Consider the following 13,506-nt stretch of genomic DNA (forward strand, 5'->3'; position numbering starts at 1 on the left):
ACCCAAGTTGTTAAGGAGTTGGGGAATTTCAAATTGGTGCGAATTGAAATTGGTATTGGAAGTTTCTTATTTTTTAACGTGTTCTTCTATAAATGTAGTATAATAAATTACTGTGTGTTCCAAACCCAGATGAGGTGGAATGGCCGATCAGGTGACTCCCACTTAAAAACCACACGGCTGCACACGGGGGGAGAATGAGGAAGTTGTGTCAGACTCCTTTGTCCCGCCCAGCTCCCAGCCAATCATTGCTTAACGCATCACAAGCAGCACTGCCCCTTCCTGGCAGGTCAGCAGTGATTGGAGGAGAGGCCGCAGGGGTCGCAGTATGAATGGCCAGGCCATGCACTTACTAGCTGAATCACTTGGGAGCCCAGCTTCTTATTTAAATAAAAAAAGGGTTTGATAACTCTGTAGCCTTATTCAATTTTATTAAATGCCTGGGAGCAGAGCAATGAACAATTCCTCATAGACTGTCAAATGGACATCTTCAAGCTCAGGCCTCAGGCGTCCAGCTCATTATTATCTTCTTTTACAAGGTTCATGCTCAATCAATTTCCATATGCTGTGTAATTATCCCAAACCGTGACAGATATTGACCAACTATTTGAGCATCTGTCTCCACTTCTGAACCTCTTCTTTTCAAAGGCAGAATTCAGTTTTGACTTGTATAATGTTAGCATGCCCAGAGGGGTTGGGCAGCCAGGTGACCCTGGATCCCTAGATGTTTTTTTTGGTCCCTCTCCTCCGTTGTCTTCTGGCTTTTTCCTCTTTCTGTATTGTAATGTCATGTACTGTCACACAGCTTTGTTAAGGGCCTTGGGGCAACCTTGTTGTGAAAGGCGCTATATAAAAATAAATTGAATTGAATTGAAAGATGCTGCAGTTCTCCTACAATTCGGTTAAAAAAAAATTAGCTTTTACTGTTTATAGTTGTGTATGAATTATAACTTGCTGAAGCTGCTGAGCCACTTCACAGTGTGGCTGTGGCTAGAAAGGCAGGCAGACAGCTCAGGTGTCCTGGCAAACTCAGGTTAGAGCATTATGCAGATAGCCCAGGTAGTCTAGTAGCCAGTAAGCGCAGTAGGAAGGAACTGTAGCCCTTTGGCCTATCAGTCTATAGCTAAGTTAGCCCAACAGACAGGCAGCTCAGGCTCAGTTGGCCCTCCTGGCAGGTAGCCCAGGTGGCCCAGTAAGCACATCAGATAGATAGCAGATAATCCAGGTGGCTCAATAAAAAGGTAGCCCAGGAGATAAGACAGGTAGATAAGTGGATTGGTTGATAGTCAAAAGTCTGTCTTAACTAGGCTAATTAACAAATGCACAAAAGTCCAAACAGTTACCCAAATCGTCCCCCATCATTACATCCACCAAAAGGAAAAGCCTTTTGGTAGATGTAACTGACCCTAATCCTCACCAAACTCTGAAGCTCAACCCAACTAGCATGAAAGACCAACTATACCAACTGGTACGGGGTGCTATATCAACCCTTTTTTTGCCACTAGTCCAAAGTAACTAAAACAATCATCTTATCATTTTGCAAAATCAGTCCTACAACTCTTCCATTAGTCCTGTCTTTAACCATATCCTGAACAGCAGGAGGTTTTCTTAGAGGTGTTTGTCAAAAATGTATCAGCATCTGTTTTGACCGGCCCAGTGTCACTTGAACACTTATAAGTGGCACAAGCCCTGTAAGCTGAAAGAGGGCAGAGCTGCCCTAGGAGACTCAAATTTTCCTTTCCACTTGGATTCTATATAAATCCCCCAAAAGCCTGGACCATTGATACCACTAGAAACTGTGGGGGGCCAGATTTACTGATATGCATAGTCACAGAGGGTAACAACTAATCCCCAGCAGCCACAGATAACAAGCAGTAGACATATGGGCTGTAACGACTTGTCAACAATAGGGTTATTCGCTATGGGTTCCAATAAAGAAGGTGAAGAAACATCGTAGGGTGTTCATCTTAATTATTCCAGCAGTCAATGGCCTGGTGCATAAAGACCAAGAGAAAAAAAAATACATTCCAACATTTAAAAGCAGCCACCAAATTTCCAGGCCAGACTCATTTGTGTTTTTTAACTACACTATCCTGAATGTGCTGTAGCAACCTGAGCCCACTTAAGCGTGTCACTTACCGTTTGTTTAAGTTTCCAAAAATGCAGGACTCATCATGTTCCTGCAGTGAGAGTCAGTGGTTAAGTGGCTACTTGTCAATGTATTTATTTTTCTCTCAATGCGAAGCGTGCCGTCTCCGTCTCACTTATGTAAATAAGGACGGGGCCGCACGGGCGGTGGAGGAGTTTATGATGCATGACCGCGCACTTCCGTCAGGAAAGGCCCCGTGTGCCGACTGCGTTGTGTCAGCAGCGCTGGGAATTCTGCCGCAGCGAACTCTTCGACATTCCAGGGGACAGCCTTGTCCAGACCTCTGCTTCATCACGACCAATTTGAAACTGCCAGGGGTCTCCCCACGGAGGAAGGGGAAGAAAGTCATACGGACGTGTACGGTCACCATCTAAGCTTCCGGTTTTCTCTGCTCTCCTCCCCGCTGAGAGCTGGTGTGTGGGGAGCGTTCTGGCGCACTATGGCTGCCGTCGCGTCATCCAGGCGGGGCTGCACACTGGTGGTGGTGGAGGGGATCCCCATTACCTGTAAAGCACTTTGAGTGGAGTGTCCAGAAAAGCGCTATATAAGTGTGAGGAATTATTATTATTAATTATATCGCATGTACAGTATGTACAGACTGATGGACAGACAGGGACGACTGGACAGAGACACTTCCACAAGAGTGGACGGGCGAACACACGGAGAAAGACAGGCTTCCGTTTCCATTTCATAGACAGTGTATTATTTCAGTTATCCAGAAGAAAATGATTGTGCATGTATTTTAAGATGTGCAAACACTCAAGAGTACCCAGTCATCAAAACCCAAATCTCTGTATTTTCACCGCTCTGGGGGCCAACATATATTCTGTATTTCACTCTGTACGGAAGTTAAAACATTAATTTATGCGAGTGAGATGACCTGCGCCGCTGTTTCGCCAGCTGGGCCACATGTGCAGCGTGTGACCTGTGTGTAACACGTACTGTATGTAGCCTGTGACTGGGTGAGCAAGCTCGCTGGCTGCCTTCCCCTGCGGCCAGCGCGCATATTTATTCTTCTCCTCTGGATTTTATTGATTTTTATTTTAAACAGAGGAAAAAAAAAACGTTTGAGAGATGAGAAGCCCGGGAGGTACACGGAAAGGGGGAGACGTTAAACAAAAAGACAGAGGGAAGAAAGAGGAAGAGAAACGGCTTTAATTATTGCACCTCTCCGGGTTTCCGGAGACAGCTCAGTCAGAGGTGATGTCAGGCGATGAACCACTTCCAAACCTTGTTTCTTGTGAGTATTTTTTCAAAAATTTAGTTGAGCAGGTCCCAGATGAACCCTGCCTCAGAACGTGCCTTATTCCCACGTCACGGTACAGCTGCTGCTTTAAAATGATCCCCTGCTTAGTTCAATTTAAGTTGGACGCAGAATAATCGATTCCTCCATTAATCCTACTTAGTGGCGCCTCGCAGTACAAGCATGGGGTATAGCCGTCCACACAGGCCACCTGCGCTGAATGGCTGACCTTTACACGTCTTGGGCTGGCATTGATTTTCAGCAGGACTCGTCTCATGAAGCCAGGTTTTAAGACAGGACGCAGATGAAGATGAACTATGAGGCTGAAACACTTCTCTATTCTTGCCTTTATTCACAAAAGAAATATCTTTTTTTGGGGGGGCGCACTAATGCAGTTCCGTGCATGAAGTGCCAAGAAACGTCCGTTTGCTAAACAGCACGCAGACAGGAGCCGCTGGTGAATTGTAAAAAGTCCAATGTATTGGCAAAGCCTGTGATGCTGGAGCTCCACGTTCATGCTACTTTTTCTTTAAGCAGTGCGACTCAGTGCAATCCGCATTCCTTATAATGCACCGGGAGATCTCAAGTGCTCCCCAGGTGACAGTTAAACATTATAAGCGATCAGCAGACAGTGCAATTAGTAACAATTAAAAGTTACAGGAAATTATGTAAGAGAAGGGAGCTTGACTAAGAAACCAACGAGAAAACAATTCCACTACAAACCCCCACCTAGCCTTGGCAATACCACTACAACCCCGAGATACACATGGCTAGAGAACACTGCAAACAACCCCAGATCTTCATGATTCAAGTGTAGTCACAGGCTTTAGACAAAAGCACTATTGTCAGAACTAAGAGAAGGCAGTGTGCCCACACCAAAACTACTGAGAAACAAGCAACCACCCTGCACATCTCATGGAGCTTCATGAATAGGTAAAGTCAAAGCATTTTTTGCATTGTTTTATAAACTGATTATTTAATACACGCAGGACTTTAACATGTCTAGTGAGGCTCTTTGCTGTGAAACACTAGGAAGGCTGGCTGTGATGCGCTGCTGCAGTGGGGCCTGGGCTGCACTCCCTAAGCACGCTGATCAAAGCCAGGGTGTTTAAATTATTCTGACAGGGATGTGTCTTCAGCCGCAGCTGGGGTTAAATTTAAACTAAACTCCGAAGGCAGCCCGCAGCTACCCTGACAGCTCAGCCGCGGCGCAGTGGCTGGCGAAACGAGCCTGGCGCGCGTCTTTTTGGCAAGCGGGCTCAGTGGTATTGAAGCGCCTTGGGGGAGGGGAGAGGAGGTGTGGTGCACCGGGAGAGGGGCGCAGAGAGGTGGGAGGCAAAGGCAGGTCAACAGGCCCCCTCGTCTCCCGAGGTAACACGGGAGAGTTCGAGGTCTCGCACAAACACTGTTTCTTTATCTGTCAAAAAACGAGCCTTCCTCCCCCATCCTGGCAGCACAGGGTTTCCTAAATTTCTGGTCCACAAAGAGAGTCCGGTCGAGACAAGGCCCTGGGCACATCTGGCGTAGTTAGCGGGTGTATTAGTGTCCTTCTGTGGGCAGTCTATAGCTCGTGTCCCTGGCGTAAGACCTCAGCAGTGCAGGAGGCGATGCGGTCTGTATCTGGTGCCCATGGGTGGCCGGTGAGTCTCCTGAGCAGCTGGCAGGAGCAGGATAAATAAAAACTGCTTTGCAACCCTGACAGAGAGTTGCTGCTCAACAACACTACGTGACTCACCAGCCAAAGACTGAAAAGCTGGGGTGCACTGGGCAGAATGCTCTTCGTTTGTCATTGTTTGCCGGCACCTGGAATTTTAAATGCAGGAGTCACGACAAAGTAAAACAGCTTCTGGTGTGGTTATTATTTCTTCCGATTTCCTCCGATGTGTTTCCCCTACTGCAGGGATCGCTCGCCAGGGATGTGGCTGGGGCTGCCTGATAGTCTTCAGTCTCTTATCTTTGACTGGAGCTCTGAGGTTTCTGATCTGCCTGAGATTATGGGGGACAATACCGCACACAAAATTTGTCTCCTTAGCTGGCAGCGTGCAGATAAGAGTCCTGTGAAAGAGGGGGTGTCCCAGGCCTCCATGACAAAGGGAGCAGAGAGTAAGGAATGTCACATGGCAGCTGTGTGAATGTCTGCAGTTGTGACTTGCCTTTACCGCAGTGTTACGAGTGCTACAGGAAAAAGAGAAGAAACCGAGAGCCCGAAATCTTCCTGTGCCTTTCGGTGGTTCAGGAATATTCCTTCCGTTCTGCGAGACAGACTGTTCCAGGCTAGGGCGAGCCCAGAGAGGCTGATGGCTTTGGGGTCAGGTGGAGAGCAGGGTGCAGGCTGGCAAGTTCAGTTCAATGAGCACGTATCTGCTTCCCAGATCTCTGGACAAGCGCACTGATCAGCGCTGCTGCGTCTTCCTCGTGTCGCCCATCTCTGGAAGCACAGGCAAATCAGTGCAAAAGCCTTGCCGAATAAAGGAGATTAAGATTTTTCTTGTCTCGTAATACAAAATGGTTGTGATTAAAAACCCCCAAACAAACAACCTTAGAAACAGCACCCTTTTGTTTCCACAATCCATGTGGGCCCACGCTGGAAAGGTGAAAGAGGGGCTGGAATCTGGCTCAGATGACAGCAACACGTGATGGCGCCGGGTGCAAATTCTTCGGCAAGTGGACCCCAGCAGTGCCCCAGGTCCCATCCACCCCCCTCAGAGCTGTACCCCACCGTACCGGTGTGTCTACAGCACACTCTTCTCTGAGACGGCAGACCTCAGCAAGTAGTCTTTCCTTCCTCCACTCCTGCTTCTCTTATTCCTTGCTCTGCTGTTGCCATCCCACAGGATCCCTGAAAAGTGCAAGCCTCTGCAATTCGCTAATAGGCTATCATACCAGTGAGGGCGGGGGTGTGTGTGTGGGGGGGTATTTCTAAGTATGCACAACCCCTTCCAGAAAAGTCAGCCCTGCACAGGTAAAGAGGAAGTGATGGGCCTGGAGCTGGCAACAAGGCAACTTAATTGGTTAACTAGCACTCTCTCACGCGCTCCTCCTCCTCCTCTTTGACAAACACATTTCCAGTAACGACCTTAATGAGTCCCGAAGGATGGTCTGGAAAATGACATGTAATTTCTCGTTCCGAGGTGCAGCAATAACTCTTAGAGGAGTTTTCCTAAGGCTGGAGTGGTTTAAAGGAACTAAAAAAAACACATTCGCTTTTAACATCACTGACAGGAGACTAGACCGGTAATACCCCCCCCCCCAGTGCTCAGAAAAACTACTTTATTCTTATTTTAAGCCCTTTTCTCATTGTTGCTCTGTGGCGGTAGGGCTCCCTCACTATATGTTCTAATACTGACGTCTTCTGTTCACCCGATCTGTGTACTGATGGCATTTTCTTATCAACCGGCTGCGCTGCTGTAAAAAAAAAAGCCTTCATCTCATAGATGTGCTTAAGATAAGAGTTTTAAAGATATGCATAGAAAAGGGTTCTGGGTGAGGTGGAGACAACTTAAACCGAAGGAAATCCTACAGCTACAGCATTTGTCTAAACAGATTTACAGCAAAGGCTGGAGTTCAAACATGCATTACTGTAACAGATCACGTCAATAGCTCTTCAGGTTAAAACTGTCAGCACGGAAGATGTCTGGAAGAGATTCTCTTCACCCCGGATAACTTGCTCAATGTGGCGCAGGAGATAGAGGCAGAGCCTATGCTCTTGGATGCGTTATTGACAGGTGTCCGTCTTGCAGTGCTTGACAGACAGGGGGACTGGGCAATGGCGTGGCCGAGGTAGCAGATGGGGAGAGCCTTGCAGACAGAGCTCAAGATAAGGGAATTATTAAACGCAGCTTGAGCCGAAAATCACAGTAACACCCTGGTTTCTTCAAACCAACCTGATGACGTAAAACAGGCTCAAGACAAACTCTGGCAGAAGTGCAGGAGAAAAGAGAGCCTGTCCACGAAGGCAACTGAGCAAACACCCCCCCTCCTAGATTTAGTAACTATCCATTACCATCAATGGAGTAAGCATCTGTAACGTCATCACGTTAAGAAAATGCCAAGTCTCTGAGGTACTCCTACGAACAATTACAAGTACATTAATTAAAAACACAGCATTCACATGAAACAAAAACAAAATGGCATTCCTATTATTCTCCAGCCACTAAAACAACCCCTGGTATCATGCCTTTCCATGACTCTATGAAGACTCTATGTTGAGTTTCTTTGTGGGTCTCTCAGTGCTCCAGGTAGATAAGTGCCCCACAATCCCAAGCACTCGCAAACCATTTAATACAGCTACGGGAATGATAAGCCCGGAAACACAATTCCAGACAGCACACCAGACATACTTGTTGCCAGGTCTGGCTGCTTTCCTATTCTGCAGACTGAATGGGATGGTTGGATGGATAGATCTGTTATGACACTCTATGAATGGCACTGCCCATAGGACAGGCGCAGGAAACAAACTGCAGGGAAGACTCCTATCAAAACTTCTGTGGAATTAACAGAAAGATGTCCGAGCCGCCACTAGAAGTGGTAACCAAAGCAAAGCATTGCAGCAGGTGCTGACACAACAGGGCTGCGGCACGCATAAATCCAAGAGGAACAGACCAGGAGCAAAACTCCATCATGAATACAGGGCTAAAAAGATCTAAAACACTGATCTCTGACACGATGGTAACATGGGCTCAGGACTAGACGTCGTCTTCTTTTTCACTGGCTCTGTAGAATATTAATTTTTCATAGTGAAGGGAAATGAAATGTGCTAATGTTGGCACGAGAGTTAATTGCTTTTGGAGGTATCCTGTCTAACCTCTGTTCTGTTGGCTTGGCATTTAATTTAGCGTCTGGTCCCTGATAAAAATCCCAGGGTTTAAGAGGCTGGATTGACAGGTCTGTTCAGAAAGAGTTTTATCAGCAGTGCCATGGTGGTGCTGGGATCCAGTTTTCACACATGGAGTGTAAACTCTCCCCGTGTCTCTCTGCCCTCACTGTGTCACAAACTTTCTCCTTGCGTCATGAGTTCTCTGTCACTCTCTCTCACTCTTTCTTTTTGTCATCCTTTTTCCATCTCACTCCTCCCCTCTCTGTCCGGGAGGTTTAGGTGTTTGCTCAGTTGCCTGTGTGGACATGTTCTCTTTTCTCCTAAAACTCTGTCACTCATTCTCTCTATTTTTACCTCTCTCTCCTGACCAGTCGTTCTCTGTTTTTGTTAATTTAGCCCTCTCCCACACAAACTCAGCCCTGTGGGTTTTGTAGTCAAGCTCTGGGCTGCCAACGCCCAACATACTCACAAACTAATAATTAGAAGTATCAATTATCACAGCTGCAATCCTCATATTGTCTCATTATTAGGACTAAAGGAGGAAAGAACACAGTGAAACTTATAGCCATGAGCATTAATAATTTTAAGTCAGGCTGTTATGCTGTATTTAGAAAAGAAAATGAGACCCCTATGGTTTCAGTTTCCACACATTACGTTGGTATCACATTATATTGCCTGATACTGTGGTATTGTGTTACCTCTTCTGCAGATAATGCAGTTTGTGGAATAAATGATTTGGCTGGAGAAATGCATCAGAGCCAATTTATTTGGGAAAAGCACCATAATACAAAACAAGTTCTTCACATTTTCCTGTCAGTTGTGCCTCGCATCCTATGATAGAGGCAGGGGAGCTCCTGATCCCACCATCAGGGCTGGGCCCGGGACCAGCACACCCTGCGGCAACCTGCGGTCCCTGCGGCATAGCCACGCGCCACACACCCGTGCATCCTTGCATGTCTGCATCTGCGCCGGGTCTTGCCACGGGCAGAGGCAACACTGCTGTGCCACTAGGGTCAGTCTCAGTGCCAGGGTGCCTGCGTGACACCGTGAGCAAGTGATCTCCTAGATGACGCGAAGATCCACCTGTCATTAATAACCTTCCCTGCAATGCTGCACTACCTGAGGCTCCTTAGCAGCGGCTTTTCTGTAGGTTTAAAAATCAGTAAAACATGAGAATGTGTGGAACTTTGTTCTGAGCCGAGTTATGAGATCCTCTACAGTATGTGCAGCTTTGTATGCTTCTACCGTGGATGACACGATGGCCTTTGTCTTACTGTGATTCACTTATAGTTCTTTTTTAAAACATAGCTTTGTGGCGATGGCGGGCTTTGCTCTGTTCTTGTTGTGTCCTAATGCCACACTCTTCAATCAACTAGGCGAGATGACAGAGGGAGAGCCTCTCGTTTTGGATGCGTTATTGACAGGTGTCTGCCTGGCAGTGTTTGACGGACATGGGGGCTGGGCAAAGGCATGGCTGAGGTAGTGCAGGGAGAGCCTCACCAACAGAGCTCAAGATAAGGGATTTATGAAATACAATTATGAGACGAGGGCCCCGTGAACACGTCGCGCCACTGGCCTGAATGGCTGAGCGGTGCCTCCAGTTGTTCTGGAGAAGCAAATTCAACTCATCAGCTCGCGCCAATGAGATGAGAACCGAGCACCAGAGCCCATGAAACGAAAAGGGCACGCTGTTAATTGTGCCGACCTTAAGAAAAGCTACAGGGATGAGCACCAGAATGGCTGGGCCAAACTGGAGCAGGAGAATCATTAAACACAATCTAGTAAGCGCACTGGCAAGAATCTGAATTGATATCAATCATCTGTTGTTGATGATGTCAATATTACGGTATCACTGTACTTAACTGCTTTGCATCCGCTTTGAAACACGTGAGGTGCTGAAGTTTTATACAATGAAACAAAAATGATACTAAAAACAAAAAACAACCACTGAGTTTTAATCAAATGGTATTTTTTTACAATGGATAGCCTACCCCGCAGGCTGCTGGGAATGAGGCTGGAATCCTGACAGCTTAGATGAGGCAGAGATTTGAAAGGGACTGAACAGCTCAGACACGCAGGTGTTCTAATTTCTCCAAGCAAACTTGTGAGATCAGAGGTGAAATAATACAGAACACCACGAGCTGGGTGTGTCTGTATGTACTGTATCTATGTATATTTGTGTGTCCGCGCCTGTTTGCAATTACGTGTCTTGATATTTCATTCTCTCTGTATGCACCTGTTTCTGCCTCTATTCCTTTGCATTTCCTTGCCATGCCAGTGCATCTGCATGCCTGAAGTTGGGCCTCGAACATGTTTTTCTGGTTGTTAGCTGATGTCCGTATCTAGATGTGCTTTTGTGTGCTAATGGCAATTGGACGAAAGGAGTCAGTGCTACAGAAACACCAGGCAAATGCACAGCGCTCTTATCACAGCCCCGCAGACAGCTCTCGCCCTCCCACTCTGTCAACACAATGTGTCCCAATTAGAACCCGTGCCCCTCAGAGCTCCCAATTAACTCATTACTTTCCCACAGGCCCTTATCTGCTGGGTTGGAAAGGCTCTGAGAATTCACGACAGACAAAATTAAAAAAGCAGCACAAAACAAATTGTTCTCAGGAAGATGTGGAAATAATGGTTGCCTTGACAACAGCATGATGTCGGGGAGCTCTGCCTTTGTTTACTTGCATGTGCGCGCACGTTCACGCATCCCTCTGTAGGAGAAAGAGAAGGAGAAAACGACTGACAAACACAGAGATCTGAACCGAGAGCCCCCCAGTACAGCGAGTACAGAACAGTGGCTTCGAATCTGGGCGAAGGAACGGGCTGTCAAAATCATCCTTCTGCTGCCAGAGCTGGAACCGATTTCAAAGACACACCTGACACAGATAAACCTTCCAAAACAGAGCTTTCAAATCTCGCATGTGATGTTACATCAGGGTGCTGCAGTGAAGTTTGAAGGGGCTCCTATAGGACGCAGTAAAATCTATGATTGCTTTTCTAAACCCTCTAAGGGAGCTCCACTGCAGTTATTCTGCTGTACGTGGGGAAGCTCACTGCCAGGCTGTTCCCTGGGGGTTTCTGTGGCTGTCCTTTGGGGTTAGGGATGTGTAGTTTATGGAGACTGCATTCTGGAGAGATGGAGTTAAAAAAATATTATTTCTTTGCTGGATTTGAGTCTGAGCAACTGTAATCAGCTTGCATGCTCCACCCCTGGCTGAAATCCGCTAAACTGAAACACAACTGCACAGTCCACACAGATAATTCCAGCTCCTTGCAGCACCCTAAACAGAACAACTTAAATATACCTGTCCACCACCTCGAGCCTGCAGAGTAATCAAAGACAATATTTGTACAATTAGTCTTGATATATTAAATAAAAATGTAAAGACAGCATGGGGTGTTAATTGGGACTCTGCTGTTGGACCTTGTTCAAAGGTGCTTCTCAAACGATGCTCAGCCGGAGTTCTCTCTGAGATGTCAACACAAATGATAACATGTTCTCAACTGACGTCTCGGGTGAAATAAAGGAATAAAAAAATCAAATTCTCATATTGGGAGGGAGAGGTACCCAGACAGGTTCCCTCACGTGGTGGTGGAGCTCTAACCTAAAATACCCTCTTTGACAAAAGCACCTACTCACACACGCCAGCACCCCTTACCTGTAGAAGACCCCAGCTAGTTATTATTTACGAGGGGCAAATTTATGGAGAAATTCCCCGAGAAGAAGGTTATTCCGCTCCTCAAGGTGAAAATGGATACGTTTAGCACTTAATGAATCTGGCCTGGCCCTCTCCCCCATATATCAGCATGTTATTAAGACGTTTTAAAATCCCATTATGGTGTTTCTCCTTGAACAAGTCACGCTTTTATGGGGCTGCCCTGTCTTTAAATCTGACCTTTTTAGCTCTGCTCTGAAATTGGACAGTAAAAAGAAAATATATACAAAAGAGGGGGAAAAATGAGACAGAAAAAAGGGGGGATCTTGGGACTCTTTCTAACATTTTTCTACATTTGACCCCTAACGTGTCAGGGACCAATGTGGCGGAGCAGCAGAGAGGAAAAAAAAAACAGCTCTTAATTTCTGGTTACAGATGGCTGAGCCCTTGAAGGATGTGAGATTGTTTTGCATATTTTGATAATCTCATCACAACGCCGCCGATCTCGGGGTTTTCATTAAAAATCTGCCCGCTGCGTTATTATCAAAGCAATTCGCTCGGAGAGACCTCGGATTCCCTTTGGATGGAGGCGCGGGAGGGTTACTGGAAAAAAAAAGGGGGAAAGGGGAGGAAAATTCTGTATCTCTTTATCTCGTTTTCCTACAGGACTCTGTGGCAAATAAAAGAATTAAAACGGCACTGAATGGTGTGAGCCACGCTGAGCTGGCGCTCAAAGGGAGGCTGAGAGATACGCCGGATAAAAAACGAAAGCGATTTTAAGAGGTTCTCCCAGATGAAGAAACAAAAGTCATCTCACACATGCTTTCCTGCAGTATCCCCCTATTCCCTTCTGCTCTGGCCTGAGAAGGGCTTTGTGTCAAAAAGCCCCCAGAACCACTCGCAGAAACTATTCAACCTGAACCGCAACAGATGAAGAGCAGTGCAAAATCACCACCTGCCCCAGCGCAGAGACACCACACACGCGCCAGAGTCCACGATGACAGGAACATCTAATCCAGTAAAATCCATTCTTATCACTTTCCACTGGATTAGAGCAGGGCTCCTAACCGCAGAATTTCTCCTGGTCATGCTCTTAACCAGCGCAAGGGCCAGGGATCAATGGAGCTGCATTGATCCCCGCTCTCTGGCAGCCGGCTTGAGCTTTCTAATCATTTTATTTCCTTTTCATTTTTCAAGACTGTCAAATATGTCCAAAAATACCTATCTATTTGTCTTTCTCTCTAAGTGAATCATGGGCATGAATATTAATTAGCGCTCATCCAATGGCAGTGCTACGGAAGATGAGACTTTTCAGGGCATAGGAAAGCAAAAGAGGTGGAACGAGCCGTCTCAAGAAAGTTCCGACTCCTGGTGCATTTCATTAATACTCACGCCCACGATTCATTGCGATTCCATGTCCTTAACGCACACACTAACCGGAAAGGGGGGTTCCTCCTATGATATCTACCCGAGCAGAAATAGATGCAGAACACCTGGCCGTCATGATTTCCTGTCCTGTCCAGATACTGCATTAGGTTTTCCGTGAGCGTTGTGTCGTTTACTCAAGGGATTTCATAATAATGCATCCTGAGGTGCTGTAACTAATCTCTTAATAGTTTCTTTATTTTTTTTGCAAAAATTAAAA

The 13,506-nt window shown here is 46.5% G+C and overlaps 1 protein-coding gene across 1 annotated transcript in view; it reads left to right on the forward strand.

Annotated features, from left to right (window-relative positions):
* The window catches only part of celf5a (cugbp, Elav-like family member 5a), a 152,802-nt gene that overhangs the window by 77,514 nt on the left and 61,782 nt on the right, over positions 1–13,506 (forward strand). The gene's annotated exons all lie outside the window — the stretch shown is intronic.

The sequence above is a fragment of the Atractosteus spatula genome, chromosome 28, assembly GCF_055471065.1.
Source record: "Atractosteus spatula isolate fAtrSpa1 chromosome 28, fAtrSpa1.hap1, whole genome shotgun sequence".
Classification (NCBI taxonomy): Eukaryota; Metazoa; Chordata; class Actinopteri; order Semionotiformes; family Lepisosteidae; genus Atractosteus; species Atractosteus spatula.